Raw genomic sequence first — 23,899 nt, forward strand, 5'->3', positions numbered from 1 at the left:
ACCCCGGGAAACTCCCATTTCTGCTACTACGCTGAGCTCTAACTGCTCCAGGAGATGTGCACCTTTGTCTTGCTACCCTGGGAAACTCCCATATTTGCTACTACACTAAGCTCTAACTGCTTCAGGAGACGCGCACCTTTGCCTTGCTACTCTGGGAAACTCCCATCTCTGCTACTACGCTGAGCTCTAACTGCTCCAGGATACGCGCACCTTTGCCTTGCTACCCTGGGAAACTCCCATATATGCTACTACACTGAGTTGTAACTGCTCCAGGAGACGCGCACCTTTTCCTTGCTACCCCAGGAAACTCCCATTTCTGCTACTATGCTGAGCTCTAACTGCACCAGGATACGTGCACCTTTGCCTTGCTACCCCGGGAAACTCCCATATCTGCTCCTGTGCTGAGCTCTAACTGCTCCAGGAGTCAGGCACCTTTGCTTTGCTACCCTGTGAAACTCCCATATCTGCTACTACACTAAGCTCTAACTGCTTCAGGACACGCGCACCTTTGCCTTGCTTCTCTGGGAAACTCCCATATCTGCTACTACGCTGAGCTCTAACTGCTGCAGGAGATGCGCACCTTTGACTTGCTACCCAAGTAAACTCCCATTTCTGCTACTACGTTGAGCTCTAACTGCTCCAGAAGAAGTGCACCTTTGCCTTGCTACCCCGGGAAACTCCCATATCTGCTCCTGTGCTGAGCTCTAACTGCTCCAGGAGTCGCACAGCTTTTCCTTGCTACCCTGTGAAACTCACATACTTGCTACTACACTAAGCTGTAACTGCTTCAGGAGACGCGCACCTTTGTCTTCCTACCCCGGGAATTCCCATATCTGATCCTGTGCTGAGCTCTAACTGCTTTAGGAGACGCGCACCTTTGCCTTGCTACTCTGGTAAACAACCATATCTGCTACTTCGCTGAGCTCTAACTGCTGCAGGAGACGCGCACCTTTGCCTTGCTACCACGGGAAACTCCAATTTCTGCTACTATGCTGAGCTGTAACTGCTCCAGGAGACGTGCACCTTTGACTTGCTACCCCGGGAAACTCCCATATCTGCTCCTGTGCTGAGCTCTAACTGCTCCAGGAGTCATGCACCTTTGCTTTGCTACCCTGTGAAACTCCCATATCTGCTACTACACTAAACTCTAACTGCTTCAGGAGACGCGCACCTTTGCCTTGCTACCCCGGGAAACTCCCATTTCCCATTTCTGCTGCTACGCTGAGATCTAACTGCTCCAGGAGACGTGCACCTTTGCCTTTCTACCCCTTGAAACTCCCATATCTGCTCCTGTGCGCGATCTGAATGACACCTGGCCTAGTAGGATCGTTGTCTGTCTTCCCTCTTTTCACCCTCCCTTGCTGTGTCGCTCATTGATACACTTGTGTATAGCCATATTATGCCACATCATATCATATCATCATATCTGCTCCTATGCTGAGCTCTAACTGCTCCAGAAGAAGCGCACCTTTGCCTTGTTACCCCGGGAAACTCCCATTTCTGCTACTACGCTGAGCTCTAACTTCTCCAGGAGACGCACACCTTTGCCTTGCTACCCTGGGAAACTCCCATATAAGCTACTACACTGAGCTGTAACTGCTCCAGGACACGCGCACCTTTGCCTTGCTACTCCAGGAAACTCCCCTTTCTGCTACTACGCTGAGCTCTAACTGCTTCAGGATACATGCACCTTTGCCTTGCTACCCCGGATCTCCCATATCTGCTCCTGTGCTGAGCTATAACTGCTCCAGGAGTCGCGCACCTTTGCCTTGCTACCCTGTGAAACTCCCATATCTGCTACTACACTAAGCTCTAACTGCTTCAGGAGACGCGCACCTTTGCCTTGCTACTCTGGAAACTCCCATATCTGCTACTACGCTGAGCTCTAACTACTGCAGGAGACGCGCACCTTTGACTTGCTACCCTGGGAAACTCCCATATCTGCTACTACCCTGAGCTCTAACTGCTCCAGGAGTCGCGCACCTTTGCCTTGCTACCCTGTGAAACTCCCATATCTGCTAATACACTAAGCTCTAACTGCTTCAGGAGACGCGCACCTTTGCCTTGCTACTCTGGGAAACTCCCATATCTGCTACTACGCTGAGCTCTAACTGCTGCAGGAGACGCGCACCTTTGCCTTGCTACCCCTGGAAACTCCCATATCTACTCCTATGCTGAGCTCTAACTGCTCAAGGAGATGCCCAACTGTGCCTTGCAAACCGGGGAAACTCCCATATATGCTCCTATACTGAGCTCTAACTGCTGCAGGAGACGCGCACCTTTGCCTTGCTACTCTGGGAAACTCCCATATCTGCTACTACGCTGAGCTCTAACTGCTCCAGGAGACGCGCACCTTTGCCTTGCTACCCTGGGAAACTCCCATATAAGCTACTACACTGAGCTGTAACTGCTCCAGGAGACGCGCACCTTGGCCTTGCTACCCCAGGAAACTCCCATATCTGCTACTACGCTGAGCTCTAACTGCTCCAGGATACGTGCACCTTTGCCTTGCTACCCCGGGAAACTCCCATATCTGCTCCTGTGCTGAGCTCTGACTGCTCCAGGAGTCGCACACCATTGCCTTGCTACCCTGTGAAACTCCCATATCTGCTACTACACTAAGCTCTAACTGCTTCAGGAGACGCGCACCTTTGCCTTGCTTCTCTGGGAAACTCCCATATCTGCTACTACGCTGAGCTCTAACTGCTGCAGGAGACACGCACCTTTGACTTGCTACCCAGGTAAACTCCCATTTCTGCTACTACGCTGAGCTCTAACTGCTCCAGGATACGTGCACCTTTGCCTTGCTACCCCGGGAAACTCCCATATCTGCTCCTGTGCTGAGCTCTAACTGCTCCAGGAGTCGCACACCTTTGCCTTGCTACCCTGTGAAACTCTCATACTTGCTACTACACTAAGCTCTAACTGCTTCAGGAGACGCACACCTTTGTCTTGCTACCCCTGGAACTCCCATATCTGATCCTGTGCTGAGCTCCAACTGCTTCAGGAGACGCGCACCTTTGCCTTGCTACTCTGGGAAACTCCCATATCTGCTACTTCGCTGAGCTCTAACTGCTGCAGGAGACCGCACCTTTGCCTTGCTACCCTGGGAAACTCCCATATCTGCTCCTGTGCTGAGCTCTAACTGCTCCATTAGTCGCGCACCTTTGCCTTGCTACCCTGTGAAACTCCCATATCTGCTACTACACTAAGCTCTGACTGCTTCAGGAGACGTGCACCTTTGCCTTGCTACCCCAGGGAACTCCCATTTCCCATTTCTGCTGCTACGCTGAGATCTAACTGCTCCAGGAGACGTGCACCTTTGCCTTGCTACCCCTTGAAACTCCCATATCTGCTCCTGTGCGCGATCTGAATGACACCTGGCCTAGTAGGATCGTTGTCTGTCTTCCCTCTTTTCACCCTCCCTTGCTGTGTCGCGCGTTGATACACTTGTGTATAGCCATATTATGCCACATCATATCATATCATCATATCTGCTCCTGTGCTGAGCTCTAACTGCTCCAGAAGAAATGCACCTTTGCCTTGCTACCCCCGGAAACTCCAATATCCGCTACTACGCTGAGCTCTAACTGCTTCAGGAGACGTGCACCTTTGTCTTGCTACCCTGGGAAACTCCCATATATGCTACTACACTAAGCTCTAACTGCTTCAGGAGACGCGCACCTTTGCCTTGCTACTCTGGGAAACTCCCATCTCTGCTACTACGCTGAGCTCTAACTGCTCCAGGAGACGCGCACCTTTGCCTTGCTACCCCGGGAAACTCCCATATCTGCTACTACACTGAGCTGTAACTGCTCCAGAAGACGTGCACCTTTGCCTTGATACCATGGGAAAATCCCATATCTGCTCCTGTGCTGAGCTCTAACTGCTCCAGGAGTCGCACAGCTTTTCCTTGCTACCCCGGGAAACTTCCATATCTGCTCCTGTGCTGAGCTCTAACTGCTCCAGGAGTCGCGCACCTTTGCCTTGCTACCCTGTGAAACTCCCATATCTGCTACTACACTAAGCTCTAACTGCTTCAGGACACATGCACCTTTGGCTTGCTTCTCTGGGAAACTCCCATATCTGCTACTACGCTGAGCTCTAACTGCTGCAGGAGACGCGCACCTTTGACTTGCTACCCAGGTAAACTCCCATTTCTGCTACTACGTTGATCTCTAACTGCTCCAGAAGACGTGCACCTTTGCCTTGATACACCGGGAAACTCCCATATCTGCTCCAGTGCTGAGCTCTAACTGCTCCAGGAGTCGCACAGCTTTTCCTTGCTACCCTGTGAAACTCACATACTTGCTACTACACTAAGCTCTAACTGCTTCAGGAGACGCGCACCTTTGTCTTCCTACCCCGGGAATTCCCATATCTGATCCTCTGCTGAGCTCTAACTGTTTCAGGAGACGCGCACCTTTGCCTTGCTACTCTGGGAAACAACCATATCTGCTACTTCGCTGAGCTCTAACTGCTGCAGGAGACGCGCACCTTTGCCTTGCTACCACGGGAAACTCCCATTTCTGCTACTATGCTGAGCTCTAACTGCTCGAGGAGACGTGCACCTTTGACTTGCTACCCCGGGAAACTCCCATATCTGCTCCTGTGCTGAGCTCTAACTGCTCCAGGAGTCAGGCACCTTTGCCTTGCTACCCTGTGAAACTCCCATATCTGCTACTACACTAAGCTCTAACTGCTTCAGGAGACGCGCACCTTTGCCTTGCTACCCCGGGAAACTCCCATTTCCCATTTCTGCTGCTACGCTGAGATCTAACTGCTCCAGGAGACATGCACCTTTGCCTTGCTACCCCTTGAAACTCCCATATCTGCTCCTGTGTGCGATCTGAATGACACCTGGCCTAGTAGGATCGTTGTCTGTCTTCCCTCTTTTCATCCTCCCTTGCTGTGTCGCTCGTTGATACACTTGTGTATAGACATATTATGCCACATCATATCATATCATATCATCATATCTGCTCTTATTCTGAGCTCTAACTGCTCCAGAAGAAGCGCGCCTTTGCCTTGTCACCCCGGGAAACTCCCATTTCTGTTACTATGCTGAGCTCTAACTGCTCCAGGAGATGTGCACCTTTGTCTTGCTACCCTGGGAAACTCCCATTTCTGCTACTACGCTGAGCTCTAACTGCTCCAGGATACGTGCACCTTTGCCTTGCTACTCTGGGAAACTCCTATATCTGCTACTACGCTGAGCTCTAACTTCTGCAGGAGACGCGCACCTTTGACTTGCTACCCTGGGAAACTCCCATTTCTGCTACTACGCTGAGCTCTAACTGCTCCAGGAGACGCGCACCTTTGCCTTGCTACCCTGGGAAACTCCCATATATGCTACTACACTGAGCTGTAACTGCTCCAGGAGATGCGTACATTTGCCTTGCTACCCCGGGAAACTCCCATTTCTGCTACTACGCTGAGCTCTAACTGCTCCAGGATACGTGCACCTTTGCCTTGCTACTCTGGGAAACTCCCATATCTGCTACTACGCTGAGCTCTAACTTCTGCAGGAGACGCGCACCTTTGACTTGCTACCCAGGGTAACTCCCATTTCTGCTACTACGCTGAGCTCTAACTGCTCCAGGAGACGCGCACCTTTGGCTTTCTACCCTGGGAAACTCCCATATATGCTACTACACTGAGCTGTAACTGCTCCAGGAGATGCGCACCTTTGCCTTGCTACCCCGGGAAACTCCCATTTCTGCTACTACGCTGAGCTCTAACTGCTCCAGGATACGTGCACCTTTGCCTTGCTACCCCGGGAAACTCCCATATCTGCTCCTGTGCTGAGCTCTAACTGCTCCAGGAGTCACGCTCCTTTGCCTTGCTATCCTGTGAAACTCCCACATCTGCTACTACACTAAGCTCTGACTGCTTCAGGAGACGTGCACCTTTGCCTTGCTACCCCTTGAAACTCCCATATCTGCTCCTGTGCGCGATCTGAATGACACCTGGCCTAGTAGGATCGTTGTCTGTCTTCCCTCTTTTCACCCTCCCTTGCTGTGTCGCGCGTTGATACACTTGTGTATAGCCATATTATGCCACATCATATCATATCATCATATCTGCTCCTGTGCTGAGCTCTAACTGCTCCAGAAGAAATGCACCTTTGCCTTGCTACCCCCGGAAACTCCAATATCCGCTACTACGCTGAGCTCTAACTGCTTCAGGAGACGTGCACCTTTGTCTTGCTACCCTGGGAAACTCCCATATATGCTACTACACTAAGCTCTAACTGCTTCAGGAGACGCGCACCTTTGCCTTGCTACTCTGGGAAACTCCCATCTCTGCTACTACGCTGAGCTCTAACTGCTCCAGGAGACGCGCACCTTTGCCTTGCTACCCTGGGAAACTCCCATATCTGCTACTACACTGAGCTGTAACTGCTCCAGAAGACGTGCACCTTTGCCTTGATACCATGGGAAAATCCCATATCTGCTCCTGTGCTGAGCTCTAACTGCTCCAGGAGTCGCACAGCTTTTCCTTGCTACCCCGGGAAACTTCCATATCTGCTCCTGTGCTGAGCTCTAACTGCTCCAGGAGTCGCGCACCTTTGCCTTGCTACCCTGTGAAACTCCCATATCTGCTACTACACTAAGCTCTAACTGCTTCAGGACACATGCACCTTTGGCTTGCTTCTCTGGGAAACTCCCATATCTGCTACTACGCTGAGCTCTAACTGCTGCAGGAGACGCGCACCTTTGACTTGCTACCCAGGTAAACTCCCATTTCTGCTACTACGTTGATCTCTAACTGCTCCAGAAGACGTGCACCTTTGCCTTGATACACCGGGAAACTCCCATATCTGCTCCAGTGCTGAGCTCTAACTGCTCCAGGAGTCGCACAGCTTTTCCTTGCTACCCTGTGAAACTCACATACTTGCTACTACACTAAGCTCTAACTGCTTCAGGAGACGCGCACCTTTGTCTTCCTACCCCGGGAATTCCCATATCTGATCCTGTGCTGAGCTCTAACTGTTTCAGGAGACGCGCACCTTTGCCTTGCTACTCTGGGAAACAACCATATCTGCTACTTCGCTGAGCTCTAACTGCTGCAGGAGACGCGCACCTTTGCCTTGCTACCACGGGAAACTCCCATTTCTGCTACTATGCTGAGCTCTAACTGCTCGAGGAGACGTGCACCTTTGACTTGCTACCCCGGGAAACTCCCATATCTGCTCCTGTGCTGAGCTCTAACTGCTCCAGGAGTCAGGCACCTTTGCCTTGCTACCCTGTGAAACTCCCATATCTGCTACTACACTAAGCTCTAACTGCTTCAGGAGATGCGCACCTTTGCCTTGCTACCCCGGGAAACTCCCATTTCCCATTTCTGCTGCTACGCTGAGATCTAACTGCTCCAGGAGACATGCACCTTTGCCTTGCTACCCCTTGAAACTCCCATATCTGCTCCTGTGTGCGATCTGAATGACACCTGGCCTAGTAGGATCGTTGTCTGTCTTCCCTCTTTTCATCCTCCCTTGCTGTGTCGCTCGTTGATACACTTGTGTATAGACATATTATGCCACATCATATCATATCATATCATCATATCTGCTCTTATTCTGAGCTCTAACTGCTCCAGAAGAAGCGCGCCTTTGCCTTGTCACCCCGGGAAACTCCCATTTCTGTTACTATGCTGAGCTCTAACTGCTCCAGGAGATGTGCACCTTTGTCTTGCTACCCTGGGAAACTCCCATATCTGCTACTACGCTGAGCTCTAACTGCTCCAGGAGACGCGCACCTTTGCCTTGCTACCCCAGGAAACTTCCATTTCTGCTACTACGCTGAGTTCTAACTGCTCCAGGATACGTGCACCTTTGCCTTGCTACTCTGGGAAACTCCTATATCTGCTACTACGCTGAGCTCTAACTTCTGCAGGAGACGCGCACCTTTGACTTGCTACCCTGGGAAACTCCCATTTCTGCTACTACGCTGAGCTCTAACTGCTCCAGGAGACGCGCACCTTTGCCTTGCTACCCTGGGAAACTCCCATATATGCTACTACACTGAGCTGTAACTGCTCCAGGAGATGCGTACATTTGCCTTGCTACCCCGGGAAACTCCCATTTCTGCTACTACGCTGAGCTCTAACTGCTCCAGGATACGTGCACCTTTGCCTTGCTACTCTGGGAAACTCCCATATCTGCTACTACGCTGAGCTCTAACTTCTGCAGGAGACGCGCACCTTTGACTTGCTACCCAGGGTAACTCCCATTTCTACTACTACGCTGAGCTCTAACTGCTCCAGGAGACGCGCACCTTTGGCTTTCTACCCTGGGAAACTCCCATATATGCTACTACACTGAGCTGTAACTGCTCCAGGAGATGCGCACCTTTGCCTTGCTACCCCGGGAAACTCCCATTTCTGCTACTACGCTGAGCTCTAACTGCTCCAGGATACGTGCACCTTTGCCTTGCTACCCCGGGAAACTCCCATATCTGCTCCTGTGCTGAGCTCTAACTGCTCCAGGAGTCACGCTCCTTTGCCTTGCTATCCTGTGAAACTCCCACATCTGCTACTACACTAAGCTCTGACTGCTTCAGGAGACGTGCACCTTTGCCTTGCTACCCCAGGGAACTCCCATTTCCCATTTCTGCTGCTACGCTGAGATCTAACTGCTCCAGGAGACGTGCACCTTTGCCTTGCTACCCCTTGAAACTCCCATATCTGCTCCTGTGCGCGATCTGAATGACACCTGGCCTAGTAGGATCGTTGTCTGTCTTCCCTCTTTTCACCCTCCCTTGCTGTGTCGCGCGTTGATACACTTGTGTATAGCCATATTATGCCACATCATATCATATCATCATATCTGCTCCTGTGCTGAGCTCTAACTGCTCCAGAAGAAATGCACCTTTGCCTTGCTACCCCCGGAAACTCCAATATCCGCTACTACGCTGAGCTCTAACTGCTTCAGGAGACGTGCACCTTTGTCTTGCTACCCTTGGAAACTCCCATATATGCTACTACACTAAGCTCTAACTGCTTCAGGAGACGCGCACCTTTGCCTTGCTACTCTGGGAAACTCCCATCTCTGCTACTACGCTGAGCTCTAACTGCTCCAGGAGACACGCACCTTTGCCTTGCTACCCTGGGAAACTCCCATATCTGCTACTACACTGAGCTGTAACTGCTCCAGAAGACGTGCACCTTTGCCTTGATACCATGGGAAAATCCCATATCTGCTCCTGTGCTGAGCTCTAACTGCTCCAGGAGTCGCACAGCTTTTCCTTGCTACCCCGGGAAACTTCCATATCTGCTCCTGTGCTGAGCTCTAACTGCTCCAGGAGTCGCGCACCTTTGCCTTGCTACCCTGTGAAACTCCCATATCTGCTACTACACTAAGCTCTAACTGCTTCAGGACACATGCACATTTGCCTTGCTTCTCTGGGAAACTCCCATATCTGCTACTACGCTGAGCTCTAACTGCTGCAGGAGACGCGCACCTTTGACTTGCTACCCAGGTAAACTCCCATTTCTGCTACTACGTTGATCTCTAACTGCTCCAGAAGACGTGCACCTTTGCCTTGATACACCGGGAAACTCCCATATCTGCTCCAGTGCTGAGCTCTAACTGCTCCAGGAGTCGCACAGCTTTTCCTTGCTACCCTGTGAAACTCACATACTTGCTACTACACTAAGCTCTAACTGCTTCAGGAGACGCGCACCTTTGTCTTCCTACCCCGGGAATTCCCATATCTGATCCTGTGCTGAGCTCTAACTGTTTCAGGAGACGCGCACCTTTGCCTTGCTACTCTGGGAAACAACCATATCTGCTACTTCGCTGAGCTCTAACTGCTGCAGGAGACGCGCACCTTTGCCTTGCTACCACGGGAAACTCCCATTTCTGCTACTATGCTGAGCTCTAACTGCTCGAGGAGACGTGCACCTTTGACTTGCTACCCCGGGAAACTCCCATATCTGCTCCTGTGCTGAGCTCTAACTGCTCCAGGAGTCAGGCACCTTTGCCTTGCTACCCTGTGAAACTCCCATATCTGCAACTACACTAAGCTCTAACTGCTTCAGGAGACGCGCACCTTTGCTTTGCTACCCCGGGAAACTCCCATTTCCCATTTCTGCTGCTACGCTGAGATCTAACTGCTCCAGGAGACATGCACCTTTGCCTTGCTACCCCTTGAAACTCCCATATCTGCTCCTGTGTGCGATCTGAATGACACCTGGCCTAGTAGGATCGTTGTCTGTCTTCCCTCTTTTCATCCTCCCTTGCTGTGTCGCTCGTTGATACACTTGTGTATAGACATATTATGCCACATCATATCATATCATATCATCATATCTGCTCTTATTCTGAGCTCTAACTGCTCCAGAAGAAGCGCGCCTTTGCCTTGTCACCCCGGGAAACTCCCATTTCTGTTACTATGCTGAGCTCTAACTGCTCCAGGAGATGTGCACCTTTGTCTTGCTACCCTGGGAAACTCCCATATCTGCTACTACACTGAGCTGTAACTTCTCCAGGACACGCGCACCTTTGCCTTGCTACCCCAGGAAACTCCCCTTTCTGCTACTACGCTGAGCTCTAACTGCTTCAGGATACGTGCACCTTTGCCTTGCTACCCCGGAAACTCCCATATCTGCTCCTGTGCTGAGCTATAACTGCTCCAGGAGTCGCGCACCTTTACCTTGCTACCCTGTGAAACTCCCATATCTGCTACTACACTAAGCTCTAACTGCTTCAGGAGACGCGCACCTTTGCCTTGCTACTCTGGAAACTCCCATATCTGCTACTACGCTGAGCTCTAACTACTGCAGGAGACGCGCACCTTTGACTTGCTACCCTGGGAAACTCCCATATCTGCTACTACCCTGAGCTCTAACTGCTCCAGGAGTCGCGCACCTTTGCCTTGCTACCCTGTGAAACTCCCATATCTGCTAATACACTAAGCTCTAACTGCTTCAGGAGACGCGCACCTTTGCCTTGCTACTCTGGGAAACTCCCATATCTGCTACTACGCTGAGCTCTAACTGCTGCAGGAGACGCGCACCTTTGACTTGCTACCCTGGGAAACTCCCATATCTGTTACTACGCTGAGCTCTAACTGCTCCAAGAGACACGCACCTTTGCCTTGCTACCCCTGGAAACTCCGATATCTACTCCTATGCTGAGCTCTAACTGCTCAAGGAGATGCCCAACTGTGCCTTGCAACCCGGGGAAACTCCCATATATGCTCCTATACTGAGCTCTAACTGCTGCAGGAGACGCGCACCTTTGCCTTTCTCCCCTGGGAAACTCCCATATCTGCTACTACGCTGAACTCTGACTGCTCCAGGAGACACACACCTTTGCCTTGCTACCCTGGGAAACTCCCATATCTGCTGCGACGCTGAGCTCTAACTGCTCCAGGAGACGTGCACCTTTGCCTTGCTACCCCAGGAAACTTGTACTGCACTGTCCCTTCCCACATCCCCCATACTTTCCACCTTCCCCCTCCCATGCACTTGCACGATCTGAATGACACCTGGCCTAGTAGGATCATTGTCTGTCTTCCCTCTGTGCACCCTCCCTTGCTATATCGTTCCTTGATACACTTGTGTATAGGCACGTTATGCCATTTCATATCATATCATATCTGCTCCTATGCTGAGCTCTAACTCTCCAGGTGACACTCACCTTTGCCTTGCTACCCCCGGAAACTCCTATATCTGCTACTTCTCTGAGCTCTAACTGCTCCAGGAGACGTGCACCTTTGTCTTGCTACCCTGGGAAACTCCCATATCTGCTACTACGCTGAGCTCTAACTGCTCCAGGAGACGCGCACCTTTGCCTTGCTACCCCAGGAAACTTCCATTTCTGCTACTACGCTGAGCTCTAACTGCTCCAGGATACGTGCACCTTTGCCTTGCTACTCTGGGAAACTTCTATATCTGCTACTACGCTGAGCTCTAACTTCTGCAGGAGACGCGCACCTTTGACTTGCTACCCTGGGAAACTCCCATTTCTGCTACTACGCTGAGCTCTAACTGCTCCAGGAGACGCGCACCTTTGCCTTGCTACCCTGGGAAACTCCCATATATGCTACTACACTGAGCTCTAACTGCTCCAGGAGATGCGTACATTTGCCTTGCTACCCCGGGAAACTCCCATTTCTGCTACTACGCTGAGCTCTAACTGCTCCAGGATACGTGCACCTTTGCCTTGCTACTCTGGGAAACTCCCATATCTGCTACTACGCTGAGCTCTAACTTCTGCAGGAGACGCGCACCTTTGACTTGCTACCCAGGGTAACTCCCATTTCTGCTACTACGCTGAGCTCTAACTGCTCCAGGAGACGCGCACCTTTGGCTTTCTACCCTGGGAAACTCCCATATATGCTACTACACTGAGCTGTAACTGCTCCAGGAGATGCACACCTTTGCCTTGCTACCCCGGGAAACTCCCATTTCTGCTACTACGCTGAGCTCTAACTGCTCCAGGATACGTGCACCTTTGCCTTGCTACCCCGGGAAACTCCCATATCTGCTCCTGTGCTGAGCTCTAACTGCTCCAGGAGTCACGCTCCTTTGCCTTGCTATCCTGTGAAACTCCCACATCTGCTACTACACTAAGCTCTAACTGCTTCAGGAGACGTGCACCTTTGCCTTGCTACTCTGGGAAACTCCCATATCTGCTGCTACGCTGAGCTCTAACTGATGCAGGAGACGCGTACCTTTGACTTGCTACCCCGGGAAACTCCCATATCTGCTACTACGCTGAGCTCTAACTGCTCCAGGAGACGCGCACCTTTGCCTTGCTACCCTGGGAAACTCCCATATATGCTACTACACTGAGCTGTAACTGCTCCAGGAGACGCGCACCTTGGCCTTGCTACCCCAGGAAACTCCCATTTCTGCTATTACGCTGAGCTCTAACTGCTCCAGGATACGTGCACCTTTGCCTTGCTAGCCCGGGAAACTCCCATATCTGCTCCTGTGCTGAGCTCTAACTGCTCCAGGAGTCGCACACCATTGCCTTGCTACCCTGTGAAACTCCCATATCTGCTACTACACTAAGCTCTAACTGCTTCAGGAGACACGCACCTTTGCCTTGCTTCTCTGGGAAACTCCTATATCTGCTACTACGCTGAGCTCTAACTGCTGCAGGAGACATGCACCTTTGACTTGCTACCCAGGTAAACTCCCATTTCTGCTACTACGCTGAGCTCTAACTGCTCCAGAAGACGTGCACCTTTGCCATGCTACCCCGGGAAACTCCCATATCTGCTCCTGTGCTGAGCTCTAACTGCTTCAGGAGTCGCACACCTTTGCCTTGCTACCCTGTGAAACTCTCATACTTGCTAATACACTAAGCTCTAACTGCTTCAGGAGACGCGCACCTTTGTCTTGCTACCCCGGGAACTCCCATATCTGATCCTGTGCTGAGCCCCAACTGCTTCAGGAGACGCGCACCGTTGCCTTGCTACTCTGGGAAACTCCCATATCTGCTACTTCGCTGAGCTCTAACTGCTGCAGGAGACCGCACCTTTGCCTTGCTACCCCGGGAAACTCCCCTTTCAGCTACTATGCTGAGCTCTAACTGCTACAGGAGACGTGCACCTTTGACTTGCTACCCCGGGAAACTCACATATCTGCTCCTGTGCTGAGCTCTAACTGCTCCAGGAGTCGCGCACCTTTGCCTTGCTACCCTGTGAAACTCCCATATCTGCTACTACACTAAGTTCTGACTGCTTCAGGAGACGCGCACCTTTGCCTTGCTACCCCAGGAAACTCCCATTTCCCATTTCTGCTGCTACGCTGAGATCTAACTGCTCCAGGAGACGTGCACCTTTGCCTTGCTACCCCTTGAAACTCCCATATCTGCTCCTGTGCGCGATCTGAATGACACCTGGCCTAGTAGGATCGTTGTCTGTCTTCCCTCTTTTCACCCTCCCTTGCTGTGTCGCGCGTTGATACACTTGTGTATAGCCATGTTATGCCACATCATATCATATCATCATATCTGCTCCTATGCTTAGCTCTAACTGCTCCAGAAGAAGCGCGCCTTTGCCTTGTCACCCCGGGAAACTCCCATTTCTGCTACTAAGCTGAGCTCTAACTGCTCCAGGAGATGTGCACCTTTGTCTTGCTACCCTGGGAAACTCCCATATTTGCTACTACACTAAGCTCTAACTGCTTCAGGAGACGCGCACCTTTGCCTTGCTACTCTGGGAAACTCCCATCTCTGCTACTACGCTGAGCTCTAACTGCTCCAGGATACGCGCACCTTTGCCTTGCTACCCTGGGAAACTCCCATATATGCTACTACACTGAGTTGTAACTGCTCCAGGAGACGCGCACCTTTTCCTTGCTACCCCAGGAAACTCCCATTTCTGCTACTATGCTGAGCTCTAACTGCACCAGGATACGTGCACCTTTGCCTTGCTACCCCGGGAAACTCCCATATCTGCTCCTGTGCTGAGCTCTAACTGCTCCAGGAGTCAGGCACCTTTGCTTTGCTACCCTGTGAAACTCCCATATCTGCTACTACACTAAGCTCTAACTGCTTCAGGACACGCGCACCTTTGCCTTGCTTCTCTGGGAAACTCCCATATCTGCTACTACGCTGAGCTCTAACTGCTGCAGGAGATGCGCACCTTTGACTTGCTACCCAAGTAAACTCCCATTTCTGCTACTACGTTGAGCTCTAACTGCTCCAGAAGAAGTGCACCTTTGCCTTGCTACCCCGGGAAACTCCCATATCTGCTCCTGTGCTGAGCTCTAACTGCTCCAGGAGTCGCACAGCTTTGCCTTGCTACCCCGGGAAACTCCCATATCTGCTCCTGTGCTGAGCTCTAACTGCTCCAGGAGTCGCACAGCTTTTCCTTGCTACCCTGTGAAACTCACATACTTGCTACTACACTAAGCTGTAACTGCTTCAGGAGACGCGCACCTTTGCCTTGCTACTCTGGTAAACAACCATATCTGCTACTTCGCTGAGCTCTAACTGCTGCAGGAGACGCGCACCTTTGCCTTGCTACCACGGGAAACTCCAATTTCTGCTACTATGCTGAGCTCTAACTGCTCCAGGAGACGTGCACCTTTGACTTGCTACCCCGGGAAACTCCCATATCTGCTCCTGTGCTGAGCTCTAACTGCTCCAGGAGTCATGCACCTTTGCTTTGCTACCCTGTGAAACTCCCATATCTGCTACTACACTAAACTCTAACTGCTTCAGGAGACGCGCACCTTTGCCTTGCTACCCCGGGAAACTCACATTTCCCATTTCTGCTGCTACGCTGAGATCTAACTGCTCCAGGAGACGTGCACCTTTGCCTTGCTACCCCTTGAAACTCCCATATCTGCTCCTGTGCGCGATCTGAATGACACCTGGCCTAGTAGGATCGTTGTCTGTCTTCCCTCTTTTCACCCTCCCTTGCTGTGTCGCTCATTGATACACTTGTGTATAGCCATATTATGCCACATCATATCATATCATCATATCTGCTCCTATGCTGAGCTCTAACTGCTCCAGAAGAAGCGCACCTTTGCCTTGTTACCCCGGGAAACTCCCATATAAGCTACTACACTGAGCTGTAACTGCTCCAGGAGACGCGCACCTTTGCCTTGCTACCACGGGAAACTCCCATTTCTGCTACTATGCTGAGCTCTAACTGCTCGAGGAGACGTGCACCTTTGACTTGCTACCCCGGGAAACTCCCATATCTGCTCCTGTGCTGAGCTCTAACTGCTCCAGGAGTCAGGCACCTTTGCCTTGCTACCCTGTGAAACTCCCATATCTGCTACTACACTAAGCTCTAACTGCTTCAGGAGACGCGCACCTTTGCCTTGCTTCCCCGGGAAACTCCCATTTCCCATTTCTGCTGCTACGCTGAGATCTAACTGCTCCAGGAGACGTGCACCTTTGCCTTGCTACCCCTTGAAACTCCCATATCTGCTCCTGTGTGCGATCTGAATGACACCTGGCCTAGTAGGATCGTTGTCTGTCTTCCCTCTTTTCATCCTCCCTTCCTGTGTCGCTCGTTGATACACTTGTGTATAGACATATTATGCACATCATATCATATCATATCATCATATCTGCTCTTATGCTGAGCTCTAACTGCTCCAGAAGAAGCGCGCCTTTGCCTTGTCACCCCGGGAAACTCCCATTTCTGTTACTATGCTGAGCTCTAACTGCTCCAGGAGATGTGCACCTTTGTCTTGCTACCCTGGGAAACTCCCATATCTGCTACTACACTGAGCTGTAACTGCTCCAGGACACGCGCACCTTTGCCTTGCTACTCCAGGAAACTCCCCTTTCTGCTACTACGCTGAGCTCTAACTGCTTCAGGATACATGCACCTTTGCCTTGCTACCCCGGATCTCCCATATCTGCTCCTGTGCTTAGCTATAACTGCTCCAGGAGTCGCGCACCTTTGCCTTGCTACCGTGTGAAACTCCCATATCTGCTACTACACTAAGCTCTAACTGCTTCAGGAGACGCGCATCTTTGCCTTGCTACTCTGGAAACTCCCATATCTGCTACTACGCTGAGCTCTAACTACTGCAGGAGACGCGCACCTTTGACTTGCTACCCTGGGAAACTCCCATATCTGCTACTACCCTGAGCTCTAACTGCTCCAGGAGTCGCGCACCTTTGCCTTGCTACCCTGTGAAACTCCCATATCTGCTAATACACTAAGCTCTAACTGCTTCAGGAGACGCGCACCTTTGCCTTGCTACTCTGGGAAACTCCCATATCTGCTACTATGCTGAGCTCTAACTGCTGCAGGAGACGCGCACCTTTGCCTTGCTACCCCTGGAAACTCCCATATCTACTCCTATGCTGAGCTCTAACTGCTCAAGGAGATGCCCAACTGTGCCTTGCAACCCGGGAAAATCCCATATATGCTCCTATACTGAGCTCTAACTGCTGCAGGAGACGCGCACCTTTGCCTTGCTACTCTGGGAAACTCCCATATCTGCTACTATGCTGAGCTCTAACTGATGCAGGCGACGCGTACCTTTGACTTGCTACCCCGGGAAACTCCCATATCTGCTACTACGCTGAGCTCTAACTGCTCCAGGAGACGCGCACCTTTGCCTTGCTACCCTGGGAAACTCCCATATAAGCTACTACACTGAGCTGTAACTGCTCCAGGAGACGCGCACCTTGCCCTTGCTACCCCAGGAAACTCCCATATCTGCTACTACGCTGAGCTCTAACTGCTCCAGGATACGTGCACCTTTGCCTTGCTACCCCGGGAAACTCCCATATCTGCTCCTGTGCTGAGCTCTGACTGCTCCAGGAGTCGCACACCATTGCCTTGCTACCCTGTGAAACTCCCATATCTGCTACTACACTAAGCTCTAACTGCTTCAGGAGACGCGCACCTTTGCCTTGCTTCTCTGGGAAACTCCCATATCTGCTACTACGCTGAGCTCTAACTGCTGCAGGAGACACGCACCTTTGACTTGCTACCCCGGTAAACTCCCATTTCTGCTACTACGCTGAGCTCTAACTGCTCCAGGATACGTGCACCTTTGCCTTGCTACCCCGGGAAACCACCATATCTGCTCCTGTGCTGAGCTCTAACTGCTCCAGGAGTCGCACACCTTTGCCTTGCTACCCTGTGAAACTCTCATACTTGCTACTACACTAAGCTCTAACTGCTTCAGGAGACGCACACCTTTGTCTTGCTACCCCTGGAACTCCCATATCTGATCCTGTGCTGAGCTCCAACTGCTTCAGGAGACGCGCACCTTTGCCTTGCTACACTGGGAAACTCCCATATCTGCTACTTCGCTGAGCTCTAACTGCTGCAGGAGACCGCACCTTTGCCTTGCTACCCCAGGAAACTCCCATTTCTGCTACTATGCTGAGCTCTAACTGCTCCAGGAGACGTGCACCTTTGACTTGCTACCCTGGGAAACTCCCATATCTGCTCCTGTGCTGAGCTCTAACTGCTCCATTAGTCGCGCACCTTTGCCTTGCTACCCTGTGAAACTCCCATATCTGCTACTACACTAAGCTCTGACTGCTTCAGGAGACGTGCACCTTTGCCTTGCTACCCCAGGGAACTCCCATTTCCCATTTCTGCTGCTACGCTGAGATCTAACTGCTCCAGGAGACGTGCACCTTTGCCTTGCTACCCCTTGAAACTCCCATATCTGCTCCTGTGCGCGATCTGAATGACACCTGGCCTAGTAGGATCGGTGTCTGTCTTCCTTCTTTTCAGCCTCCCTTGCTGTGTCGCGCGTTGATACACTTGTGTATAGCCATATTATGCCACATCATATCATATCATCATATCTGCTCCTGTGCTGAGCTCTAACTGCTCCAGAAGAAATGCACCTTTGCCTTGCTACCCCCGGAAACTCCAATATCCGCTACTACGCTGAGCTCTAACTGCTTCAGGAGACGTGCACCTTTGTCTTGCTACCCTGGGAAACTCCCATATATGCTACTACACTAAGCTCTAACTGCTTCAGGAGACGCGCACCTTTGCCTTGCTACTCTGGGAAACTCCCATCTCTGCTACTACGCTGAGCTCTAACTGCTCCAGGAGACGCGCACCTTTGCCTTGCTACCCTGGGAAACTCCCATATCTGCTACTACACTGAGCTGTAACTGCTCCAGAAGACGTGCACCTTTGCCTTGATACCATGGGAAAATCCCATATCTGCTCCTGTGCTGAGCTCTAACTGCTCCAGGAGTCGCACAGCTTTTCCTTGCTACCCCGGGAAACTTCCATATCTGCTCCTGTGCTGAGCTCTAACTGCTCCAGGAGTCGCGCACCTTTGCCTTGCTACCCTGTGAAACTCCCATATCTGCTACTACACTAAGCTCTAACTGCTTCAGGACACATGCACCTTTGGCTTGCTTCTCTGGGAAACTCCCATATCTGCTACTACGCTGAGCTCTAACTGCTGCAGGAGACGCGCACCTTTGACTTGCTACCCAGGTAAACTCCCATTTCTGCTACTACGTTGATCTCTAACTGCTCCAGAAGACGTGCACCTTTGCCTTGATACACCGGGAAACTCCCATATCTGCTCCAGTGCTGAGCTCTAACTGCTCCAGGAGTCGCACAGCTTTTCCTTGCTACCCTGTGAAACTCACATACTTGCTACTACACTAAGCTCTAACTGCTTCAGGAGACACGCACCTTTGTCTTCCTACCCCGGGAATTCCCATATCTGATCCTGTGCTGAGCTCTAACTGTTTCAGGAGACGCGCACCTTTGCCTTGCTACTCTGGGAAACAACCATATCTGCTACTTCGCTGAGCTCTAACTGCTGCAGGAGACGCGCACCTTTGCCTTGCTACCACGGGAAACTCCCATTTCTGCTACTATGCTGAGCTCTAACTGCTCGAGGAGACGTGCACCTTTGACTTGCTACCCCGGGAAACTCCCATATCTGCTCCTGTGCTGAGCTCTAACTGCTCCAGGAGTCAGGCACCTTTGCCTTGCTACCCTGTGAAACTCCCATATCTGCTACTACACTAAGCTCTAACTGCTTCAGGAGACGCGCACCTTTGCCTTGCTACCCCGGGAAACTCCCATTTCCCATTTCTGCTGCTACGCTGAGATCTAACTGCTCCAGGAGACATGCACCTTTGCCTTGCTACCCCTTGAAACTCCCATATCTGCTCCTGTGTGCGATCTGAATGACACCTGGCCTAGTAGGATCGTTGTCTGTCTTCCCTCTTTTCATCCTCCCTTGCTGTGTCGCTCGTTGATACACTTGTGTATAGACATATTATGCCACATCATATCATATCATATCATCATATCTGCTCTTATTCTGAGCTCTAACTGCTCCAGAAGAAGCGCGCCTTTGCCTTGTCACCCCGGGAAACTCCCATGTCTGTTACTATGCTGAGCTCTAACTGCTCCAGGAGATGTGCACCTTTGTCTTGCTACCCTGGGAAACTCCCATATCTGCTACTACGCTGAGCTCTAACTGCTCCAGGAGACGCGCACCTTTGCCTTGCTACCCCAGGAAACTTCCATTTCTGCTACTACGCTGAGCTCTAACTGCTCCAGGATACGTGCACCTTTGCCTTGCTACTCTGGGAAACTCCTATATCTGCTACTACGCTGAGCTCTAACTTCTGCAGGAGACGCGCACCTTTGACTTGCTACCCTGGGAAACTCCCATTTCTGCTACTACGCTGAGCTCTAACTGCTCCAGGAGACGCGCACCTTTGCCTTGCTACCCTGGGAAACTCCCATATATGCTACTACACTGAGCTGTAACTGCTCCAGGAGATGCGTACATTTGCCTTGCTACCCCGGGAAACTCCCATTTCTGCTACTACGCTGAGCTCTAACTGCTCCAGGATACGTGCACCTTTGCCTTGCTACTCTGGGAAACTCCCATATCTGCTACTACGCTGAGCTCTAACTTCTGCAGGAGACGCGCACCTTTGACTTGCTACCCAGGGTAACTCCCATTTCTACTACTACGCTGAGCTCTAACTGCTCCAGGAGACGCGCACCTTTGGCTTTCTACCCTGGGAAACTCCCATATATGCTACTACACTGAGCTGTAACTGCTCCAGGAGATGCGCACCTTTGCCTTGCTACCCCGGGAAACTCCCATTTCTGCTACTACGCTGAGCTCTAACTGCTCCAGGATACGTGCACCTTTGCCTTGCTACCCCGGGAAACTCCCATATCTGCTCCTGTGCTGAGCTCTAACTGCTCCAGGAGTCACGCTCCTTTGCCTTGCTATCCTGTGAAACTCCCACATCTGCTACTACACTAAGCTCTGACTGCTTCAGGAGACGTGCACCTTTGCCTTGCTACCCCAGGGAACTCCCATTTCCCATTTCTGCTGCTACGCTGAGATCTAACTGCTCCAGGAGACGTGCACCTTTGCCTTGCTACCCCTTGAAACTCCCATATCTGCTCCTGTGCGCGATCTGAATGACACCTGGCCTAGTAGGATCGTTGTCTGTCTTCCCTCTTTTCACCCTCCCTTGCTGTGTCGCGCGTTGATACACTTGTGTATAGCCATATTATGCCACATCATATCATATCATCATATCTGCTCCTGTGCTGAGCTCTAACTGCTCCAGAAGAAATGCACCTTTGCCTTGCTACCCCCGGAAACTCCAATATCCGCTACTACGCTGAGCTCTAACTGCTTCAGGAGACGTGCACCTTTGTCTTGCTACCCTTGGAAACTCCCATATATGCTACTACACTAAGCTCTAACTGCTTCAGGAGACGCGCACCTTTGCCTTGCTACTCTGGGAAACTCCCATCTCTGCTACTACGCTGAGCTCTAACTGCTCCAGGAGACGCGCACCTTTGCCTTGCTACCCTGGGAAACTCCCATATCTGCTACTACACTGAGCTGTAACTGCTCCAGAAGACGTGCACCTTTGCCTTGATACCATGGGAAAATCCCATATCTGCTCCTGTGCTGAGCTCTAACTGCTCCAGGAGTCGCACAGCTTTTCCTTGCTACCCCGGGAAACTTCCATATCTGCTCCTGTGCTGAGCTCTAACTGCTCCAGGAGTCGCGCACCTTTGCCTTGCTACCCTGTGAAACTCCCATATCTGCTACTACACTAAGCTCTAACTGCTTCAGGACACATGCACATTTGCCTTGCTTCTCTGGGAAACTCCCATATCTGCTACTACGCTGAGCTCTAACTGCTGCAGGAGACGCGCACCTTTGACTTGCTACCCAGGTAAACTCCCATTTCTGCTACTACGTTGATCTCTAACTGCTCCAGAAGACGTGCACCTTTGCCTTGATACACCGGGAAACTCCCATATCTGCTCCAGTGCTGAGCTCTAACTGCTCCAGGAGTCGCACAGCTTTTCCTTGCTACCCTGTGAAACTCACATACTTGCTACTACACTAAGCTCTAACTGCTTCAGGAGACGCGCACCTTTGTCTTCCTACCCCGGGAATTCCCATATCTGATCCTGTGCTGAGCTCTAACTGTTTCAGGAGACGCGCACCTTTGCCTTGCTACTCTGGGAAACAACCATATCTGCTACTTCGCTGAGCTCTAACTGCTGCAGGAGACGCGCACCTTTGCCTTGCTACCACGGGAAACTCCCATTTCTGCTACTATGCTGAGCTCTAACTGCTCGAGGAGACGTGCACCTTTGACTTGCTACCCCGGGAAACTCCCATATCTGCTCCTGTGCTGAGCTCTAACTGCTCCAGGAGTCAGGCACCTTTGCCTTGCTACCCTGTGAAACTCCCATATCTGCAACTACACTAAGCTCTAACTGCTTCAGGAGACGCGCACCTTTGCTTTGCTACCCCGGGAAACTCCCATTTCCCATTTCTGCTGCTACGCTGAGATCTAACTGCTCCAGGAGACATGCACCTTTGCCTTGCTACCCCTTGAAACTCCCATATCTGCTCCTGTGTGCGATCTGAATGACACCTGGCCTAGTAGGATCGTTGTCTGTCTTCCCTCTTTTCATCCTCCCTTGCTGTGTCGCTCGTTGATACACTTGTGTATAGACATATTATGCCACATCATATCATATCATATCATCATATCTGCTCTTATTCTGAGCTCTAACTGCTCCAGAAGAAGCGCGCCTTTGCCTTGTCACCCCGGGAAACTCCCATTTCTGTTACTATGCTGAGCTCTAACTGCTCCAGGAGATGTGCACCTTTGTCTTGCTACCCTGGGAAACTCCCATATCTGCTACTACACTGAGCTGTAACTTCTCCAGGACACGCGCACCTTTGCCTTGCTACCCCAGGAAACTCCCCTTTCTGCTACTACGCTGAGCTCTAACTGCTTCAGGATACGTGCACCTTTGCCTTGCTACCCCGGAAACTCCCATATCTGCTCCTGTGCTGAGCTATAACTGCTCCAGGAGTCGCGCACCTTTACCTTGCTACCCTGTGAAACTCCCATATCTGCTACTACACTAAGCTCTAACTGCTTCAGGAGACGCGCACCTTTGCCTTGCTACTCTGGAAACTCCCATATCTGCTACTACGCTGAGCTCTAACTACTGCAGGAGACGCGCACCTTTGACTTGCTACCCTGGGAAACTCCCATATCTGCTACTACCCTGAGCTCTAACTGCTCCAGGAGTCGCGCACCTTTGCCTTGCTACCCTGTGAAACTCCCATATCTGCTAATACACTAAGCTCTAACTGCTTCAGGAGACGCGCACCTTTGCCTTGCTACTCTGGGAAACTCCCATATCTGCTACTACGCTGAGCTCTAACTGCTGCAGGAGACGCGCACCTTTGACTTGCTACCCTGGGAAACTCCCATATCTGTTACTACGCTGAGCTCTAACTGCTCCAAGAGACACGCACCTTTGCCTTGCTACCCTTGGAAACTCCGATATCTACTCCTATGCTGAGCTCTAACTGCTCAAGGAGATGCCCAACTGTGCCTTGCAACCCGGGGAAACTCCCATATATGCTCCTATACTGAGCTCTAACTGCTGCAGGAGACGCGCACCTTTGCCTTTCTCCCCTGGGAAACTCCCATATCTGCTACTACGCTGAACTCTGACTGCTCCAGGAGACACACACCTTTGCCTTGCTACCCTGGGAAACTCCCATATCTGCTGCGACGCTGAGCTCTAACTGCTCCAGGAGTCGCGCACCTTTGCCTTGCTACCCTGTGAAACTCCCATATCTGCTACTACACTAACCTCTAACTGCTTCAGGACACATGCACATTTGCCTTGCTTCTCTGGGAAACTCCCATATCTGCTACTACGCTGAGCTCTAACTGCTGCAGGAGACGCGCACCTTTGACTTGCTACCCAGGTAAACTCCCATTTCTGCTACTACGTTGATCTCTAACTGCTCCAGAAGACGTGCACCTTTGCCTTGATACACCGGGAAACTCCCATATCTGCTCCAGTGCTGAGCTCTAACTGCTCCAGGAGTCGCACAGCTTTTCCTTGCTACCCTGTGAAACTCACATACTTGC

The sequence above is a fragment of the Ambystoma mexicanum genome, chromosome 10 (genome assembly GCF_040938575.1).
Source record: "Ambystoma mexicanum isolate Mex_15411 chromosome 10, UKY_AmexF1_1, whole genome shotgun sequence".
In the NCBI taxonomy this organism is placed as follows: domain Eukaryota; kingdom Metazoa; phylum Chordata; class Amphibia; order Caudata; family Ambystomatidae; genus Ambystoma; species Ambystoma mexicanum.